Genomic DNA, 7,318 nt, shown 5'->3' on the forward strand with positions numbered 1-7,318 from the left:
CAGGTAGGACCCAGGGCGTTGAGTGAAAAGATCGTCCTCGTCGATAGCGTTCAGAGCTTGGATCCATATTTCCACAAGGTACAAGCTTGTGACCCAAGGTTTTGGTCTGGCCCCACCTTTAATTAGAACCTGCTCTGGCTCTCCCTCGCTCAGCTGCAGCGCTTGGCATGGGCCTCCCGCATATTTAGATGACAACTAATGAGGATTTTTATTAAACTTGAGCCTCGGCCGGCTGGGAGGAGGGAACGGCTCTTTAGCATCAGATAGCAAAGACTTTTTGCCTCTGGACTATTTCTCAGCACGGAGCAAAGAGCTGGGGGAGGAGAAGGTGTTGGGAACGCTGTCAGTGCTGCCGCTAATGGGGCCTGCCTGGGGCACGCTGCTCGGCATCCCTTGGAAGGTGACCTTGACTGCTAACATTTACATTTTAGCAGCCATTTGACATATTTGATTGCGTGTACAGCAACAACACGTGGTTCTGGAAGCGGCATCTAGCTCAGATCAATGTCTTCAGTGGCACTCTCTCCCCTTGTCCTGCCACACTCTGATGTTGGCCATGCAACCCGAAAGTGCCTGCTGCAGGAGCACCAAGGCACTGCCCCTTCTCATTAATGCGGGTAATTGATCTCATCAGGCTGCAGCCGTGCAGGCTAGCTCAAGGTACAATCTGCAAGCTAAAGACCTTCTCAAAACAATTAAGTCATTCAAATTGGTAAGAAGAGTGCTCGCTGTCCCAGGAACCAAACAGCTGGCCATCATTATGTGCCTTCAGTGTCATTTATCAGCCGGGGATGGGTGGCAGAGGCTGCAGATGTCTGCCAGAGGTATCACTGGGTTAGATCCCGGAAAGCTCCATGTCTGCAGCTCCTGTCATTTCCTTACCCCACAGGATCTGTCTTGCAGAAGGTGGAGGTTTGACAACAGCTCCCAGCCCTCATTGCCACATGTTTCAGAAGCTCAGCAGATGGCTGCGAGCTCCTACCACCTGGCCAAAGGGTGCTGTCGCCCTTCCAAACAAATGGCATTAGCACCTCTGAGGGACAGGCCAACCCACCGGCGCTGCTGGGCTTTAACTCATGATAGAAGGATTGCTAAGAGCACACATGGGGCCAGATAGGACGGCTTACCAGATGGGTGGTAATTTGTTAAGCTGCTATAATGCAAAAGCTTTCAATTGAGTATTCAGTACCCTAAGATCTTCAGCCAACATAAGAGTCATTTGGTTTGCCTTTAATATAATTGGAAAAGATAGGAAATTAAATTTTTAGGCCATAGTGTGTGCCAATCCCTTTATTTGCTTTGAAAATAAAAATCTCCCTCTCCCTGCTGCTGAAAGTTCAATCACTTATCAAAATAGTGATGCCCTTTGTCCTGGCACATTACTCTAATGCTAAAACATATGTTATATTAAATATTAACCAGCCGCTAATTGGTGCATCATTTGGCCAAGGGAAGAGGTGGCTTCATACTGTCAGTGGCCTTTTTCACTCTCCCAATATCTTAGTACTTTGCTTGTCAGCTAGCTTATCCTCCCGCTCTGCCTCTGTCAGCCCCGAGCCTGAGGAGCATTTTGGCTTCTTCCAAAATCAGTTTTGTGCTTGCTTTCGCCTCCTAGCTTATGTACAGCTGTTGTGGGCGATATGGCTTGGGGGATGAGTTAGTGGATTGAGTTCTGGATTTTAATTCATTTTGGCAACTGTCCTCCTGGGTGGACATCGGAAAATCACTCCGTCTACCTCGCGCTTCTGTTTCCCAGGTGTAAACATCAGGGAGAAATACACTGTTCTTTAAATTACCAAGGTTGTACCCTCACTTTAGGACACAGGAAAAAACTTGCGTTGTAAAATCCCCTGTTGGAAAATCTTTGTCAGAATAATTTCGTCGAGTTACACTGTTGGCAAATTCCTAAATATGAGATCATTTCACTCAGCGCACCTAGAGATGGTGAGTGGCACGCATGCCACAATTACGATGCGAGATGAATATCTGGCTGATGAGTTGAGTGGTGGTGATTTTTCAGATGTGCAACGCTACCTTTATTTGCATGGCAAGAGCCTCGCATCTTAAAATAGCTTCCAGATCCCCGAGCAAAGCAGGCTTCCCACCGAGGGCTGCAGCTGGGGCAGCTGCTGGGAGGGACTGGTGGGAGGATCTGTGTGGTGCTGGGGACAACAAATGTCCTACCTGATAGGGAGAAGGATGGTATGTGTGGGGAACTGTGGCCATGCTGCAGTGGGGTCAGGCTTTATCCTTCCTGATGCCCACAGGGGCAAGGTGTAACAGCCAGGCTGGGCTCTCAGAGCCAAGTTGAGGAGAAATGCTGAAGGCTGTGATCAAGAGCCATGTGGAATGGCCAGAAGAATCATGGCTAGAACTGGGGGCTCCTCAGTGACTTCCAAAGTCACTGAGGAGTGACCAAACCCAATGAGCCTGGGTGGCCAGACCCACCTCTAGCACAGCTCCAGATCTGCTGGCCCAACACAAGCACTCCTGGCAGGGGAGAGATTACACTTTGGCCAGGGCACTCCACCAGAGAAAGGATTTTCTTGTTGTTTTCCCCCATTTCAAAGAACTCAAAAGTCCTATCCCGTTTCTATAAGGAGTTAATTTTCTGTTTAGAAAAATCATGAAAAAAAAAAAAAAAAAAAAAAAGTTTCCATTGTGCAGTCCCCAAGCTTTCAAGATGCTTCAATGGGTTCCTGGGAAATCTCTTCAGGACAGAGTCTGGCTGAGCTGTCAGATTGACTGCTAGAGGCGCAGCTGAGTTTCAAATGGCCGAGCAGTGGGCGTGCGAGACGCATCCTGAAAAAAAAGAAGAAGATGTTTGACAAGTGAAGTGTTTTTATTTTATGATGGAGAACGAGAAGGAACATCAGACAGGTAAATCGCCCTGCCGAGCATGAGAGTTCCTGACTGACAGGCTCAGCATCTGCCCCGCCTGCTCAAGAGGATCCAGCATCTATTTTTACTGAAAAGCAACTGCTTAAATTGCCATTTGCTGACTTTTCATTACTGATTATAATTACAACGTGCAGGTTGAGAAGAGCAAAGGGAAGGCTTGGCTTTGCAAGCAGGGGGAAATGTGAAACAACTCTTCCTCAACCAAACAGAAGCGAAGGAAGCTGGAGGGAGTAGGAAAAAAACTTGCAAATCATCAGAAATCAAAAGCAGACGATCCGAGGGAGCGGGGCCAACACTGACATTTATTAAAGTTTAGCAATTAAAATCACGATCTACTAATTAGAATATATGTCAAGGACTGACTCCTACTAATGCGTTCCTGCAATGGGAATATCTTCACATCAGAAAATTTGAAAACATAACACTGTAATTTGAGGTCATTTACTACCATGCTAGGATACAAACATATCTGATTAAGTATTTTGTCTGAATGCTGCGATAAAGAGGCCCAAATAAACAAACAGCCTAGAAAGAGAGCACGAGGACATCAGATAATGCGGTGTGAAGCTGTTTACCCGGCTGAAAGGGAGAAGCTTTCTTTAGTCACAAGCACCACAGCCACCAGAGAATTTGTGTCCTTTCAGCCCTGAGTGGGTGAAGAAAAAGCCTTGCAGCACAACGTCATGCATTTTGTATGGACACTATTCAGCAAAGTGTTTAAACATGTGTTTTAATCTATTACCATTCAGCAGTTAAGTGCATAACTTGTACTAAAATCCAGGAGAAGATAAAGATGTGCTGAATCAGAGACTTATACACTGCACTTTTTACAGTAAAACTATTTTGGCAAGGCTTGTGAACACTTTAAAAATATTATTGGGGCTGGTTTTAGATCTCCCTCCTTCTCAAGCCCTAGCTATTGTAAGGTGAACAGTACAGGGCTGGGAAGGAAAGGAAGATTAAACTTAATCAATCCAAAGGTATTCAGAAGATGTCCAGAATAACTTTGCTGTACATAGAAGGTCTCAGCTTTGAAGTCCAATATTTGGAGAATATTCAGGGCTAAAGGCGAAAGCTAAACATCTCTTCAGAATGCTTTGAAGCTCTTCTTTCCACCGTCGATATAAAGTTCACATTTCTAGTCAGACAGATGATGAGGTATTTGATCCTTCAGCAAGGCCTGGCACAAAACCGATCCCTGGGTGCAGTGGCAGTCGAGACAGAGCAACCCCAGAGGTGAGAGCAGGGAGGATCTTTGGAAAGAAACAAATAAGCAGGATACCCAAAATGGCAGCGTCTGGAAGCCGCTCCGGGGTGGGATGTCAGGACGAACCCCCTGGGAGATGCGATACTGCAGGCAGGGCAGGGGAGGAGGTCAAACGTGCAAGGCCCCGCAATTTGTCAGGCGGCTAACACCATCATTACCTGCGTGTGCGTGCGGGCGGGCATGCCTGACGGCAAATTACACTCACAGATTTCCAGGGTAAAAGTCCTCTTGTTGGCAGAACAGAGCACTGCACCCCCCCCCCCTGCACCCCCATTAGGAGATATTGTTTTATAATGAGCGATGAAAGTGAGCTCTCACCGGGTGAGGCTGTGGATGAGTCACTGCTGAAATCAGCAGCAATGTCGATAGTTTTGATTTTTCTGCCTGTTACACACTTTTCTTTTCTTCTGACATCACTAGGAGGAAGGACGGAGGATGAAGTGTGGGCCTGAAAAAGGAGAGAAGGGGACTGAGGGTGGGCCGAGGTACTGGGCTTAGACAGAGGTCTGGGGGCAGCTGTCGCCCATGGGGGCCCCGTGCTGGAGCAGTTTGCTCCTGGGGGATGGACCCCGTGGGACGGAGCCGTGTGGGAGCAGTGCTTGAGGAGCTGCTGCCTGTGGGCAGCCCCCGCAGGCTCAGTTCAGGAAGGACGGCATCCCATGGGAGGGAACCCATGGGGAGCAGGGGCAGAGAGGGACCGTGAAGGAACAGCAGAGATAAAGCATCAGGGACTGACCACAGCCCCCATTCCCCGTTCCCCTGCATCACTTGGGGGGAGGATGGAGAAGAGGATGGATGGGAGGAAGGTGTCCTTAGTTGCTTTTAGGTTCTCACTGCTCTGGTCTGTTAGCAATAGGCAATAAATTTAATTAATCTCCCTACGCTGAGTCTGTTTTGCCCATGACAGCAATTGGTGAGTGATCTCCTTGTCCTTATCTCAACCCATGAGCCTTTTTTTCATCTTATTTTCTCCCCCTGTTCTGCTGAGGAGGGGGAGTGAGAGAACAGCGTGGTGGAGCTCAGCTGCCCGTCACTGTGAAACCACCACAGATGAAGGAGACAGACGGGGGAGAAAAACAGTTTTCCCGGGTCCCTCATTACTGCTGTTACCCAATGTCAGGTTCAGAAGGGAAGTGTTTGGGATCCAGATGCTTCCTGAGACTCCCCAGCAAGCGAATGTCTGCATGCAACCCCTCGAGCACCATCATTTGCGGCAGGAGCCCTGCTGCCAGGGAGGAGCCAGCCCTGCGTGCACCCAGGGCACAGGAACACCAGCCTCAAACAGCAGGCACCACACGCAGAAGCACGCCTTGCAACGTCAGTGGAGGAAAGGAGGCGAGGAGAGACCAAAAAAATAATAATAAAAATCACATGATCTGCCACCAGTGCTATCCTAGGATTCCCTTACTCACATTTCTCTGGGCTTCTCCCTCGTTGCTCTCACAATGGCCATTTCTTTGTACTTGGTTGGAAAACATCAGCTGCTGCACTGGTACCTCCTCTGAAAAACAATGAGGAAAGTCGGCGGTGAAATGGCAAATAACAAATGCAAGGTAATGCACACTGAAAGAAACCATCTGAACTGCCTGCATGCATTGCTGGGTCCTGAACGGACTGCAGCCATCCAGAAAAAAAAAAAAAAAAAATAGGGCTCAACAACTCACTGAAATCTCTGCTATTTCATGCTGGCCATTGTCTCAGACTCTGTGGGGGAGATTCTTTAGTATTATTTTTGTGCCATTATATAAGTTGAAGGACTGTGTTTCATTCCAGCCATTTCAGATCTGAAAAGAGAGACAGTAAAAATAGCAGGGGCCTGGGGACAGGTGACAAAGAGGATTAGAGGGATGGGAAAGCCGGTGTGTAAAAGATTGAGATGTAGGATTTGTCACAGTTACAGGGTTTGCTGCCCCTCTGACCTCTTCCTAGTACAAAGGCAGGCTCTGCTTCTCCAGGACACTGGCAGTCTGTCTATCCTTTCCCTGCAAGCAGCCCCCGGACAGCTTACTGAGCCTTTCCTTCAAGAAGCTTTCTAATGTCCAGGTTTCTTGGGATCTCTTGATGTCCCTCCTTAGCGAAAGAAATTTTCAGCTGGCCTCTGGAAATAGCAACCTGCCAGCTCTGTCTGTCTTGTCATGACCCCTGCCATGCCATTTGCTAATCTGGAGGTGCAGTGCAGCCTTCCAGCTAGTTTCCTAACAGCTCTGCTATTAAACTAAACCAGCGTCCATACACAGTAATCCCTGCCATCACACCCCATCCTTAGGGACTGAAAAGGCACCTGTATCCTCCACTAGATAGGGCCGTGGTGATGACCCCCCCTTGAAGGCCACGAGACACAATTCCCATTTTCTACTCTGTCACCGCTTCCCTGCATGACCCTGCTCTCCTGAGGTGGGATTCGTCTGACAAACCTGAGGTCCCCTCTGTGAAATATGCCTCCTGCTGTGACAGGGGAGGGACACGTGCAATGGGTCTCTTACCTCAGGCCCCTATCTCAGAATCAGACCTCAGAACAGGCATCAGCAGGCAGGCAAGGAAGGCTGCTTCAGGGCTGAAGGACGATGAGCAGGAGAAGCTCACCTCAGGCCACACTGGGCCCCAGTGAAGGTGGGCTAAGTACTCCTGAGCCACTGACAGAAACCACAAGGCTTCTTTCAAGCAAGCCTAGAAGGACGAACCCATAACACCCAGTGTCTTGTACTTACCAGGCTGTTCCAGGTTAGCTTGCTGCTGTCAAAAGAAAAGCAGGCGCTGACGAACGAAGAAGTGATCAGCAATTTTACCAACACATACACCTTCTTGAAGGCACCTTGCTCTTAATGACCTGGTCTGTGAGTGATTTTGTGCCCTGACTTGATGTCAGTTTGCCTTCTAAGCACAGCCCAAGGGGCAGGGAAGCAGCACCATGGCACAGGGCTACCTTTGGCTCCCCATCACCTCCACTCAGTGTCAACCCGACGCCACAGAGCTCAGAGTGGCTTTCCCTAGGGAAGCAACCAACAAAAAAATCAGAAGAGATGTTCCTGTAGAGGCAACCACGTACTTGCAAAGAGTTAATGGAGAAAGATAGCACCAAAAATAACAAATTAGAAGTACCTTCAAGTCTCCTCAACGATGGAAATGCAAAAATCGCATTTTTCTTTTCTT

General features: G+C 48.5%; 1 long non-coding RNA gene across 1 annotated transcript; it reads right to left on the minus strand.

The window, feature by feature from the left end:
* Positions 1 to 2,067: 2,067 nt before the first annotated feature.
* LOC311434654 lies at positions 2,068 to 6,903 on the minus strand. Its single transcript, XR_014691625.1, has 4 exons — positions 6,877 to 6,903; positions 5,833 to 5,952; positions 5,581 to 5,669; positions 2,068 to 2,802 (listed from the first exon to the last, which is right to left on the minus strand). It is a non-coding gene; the product is annotated as an uncharacterized lncRNA (long non-coding RNA).
* Positions 6,904 to 7,318: the final 415 nt, after the last annotated feature.

This window comes from Aythya ferina (genome assembly GCF_964211825.1).
Source record: "Aythya ferina genome assembly, chromosome: 3".
NCBI lineage: Eukaryota > Metazoa > Chordata > Aves > Anseriformes > Anatidae > Aythya > Aythya ferina.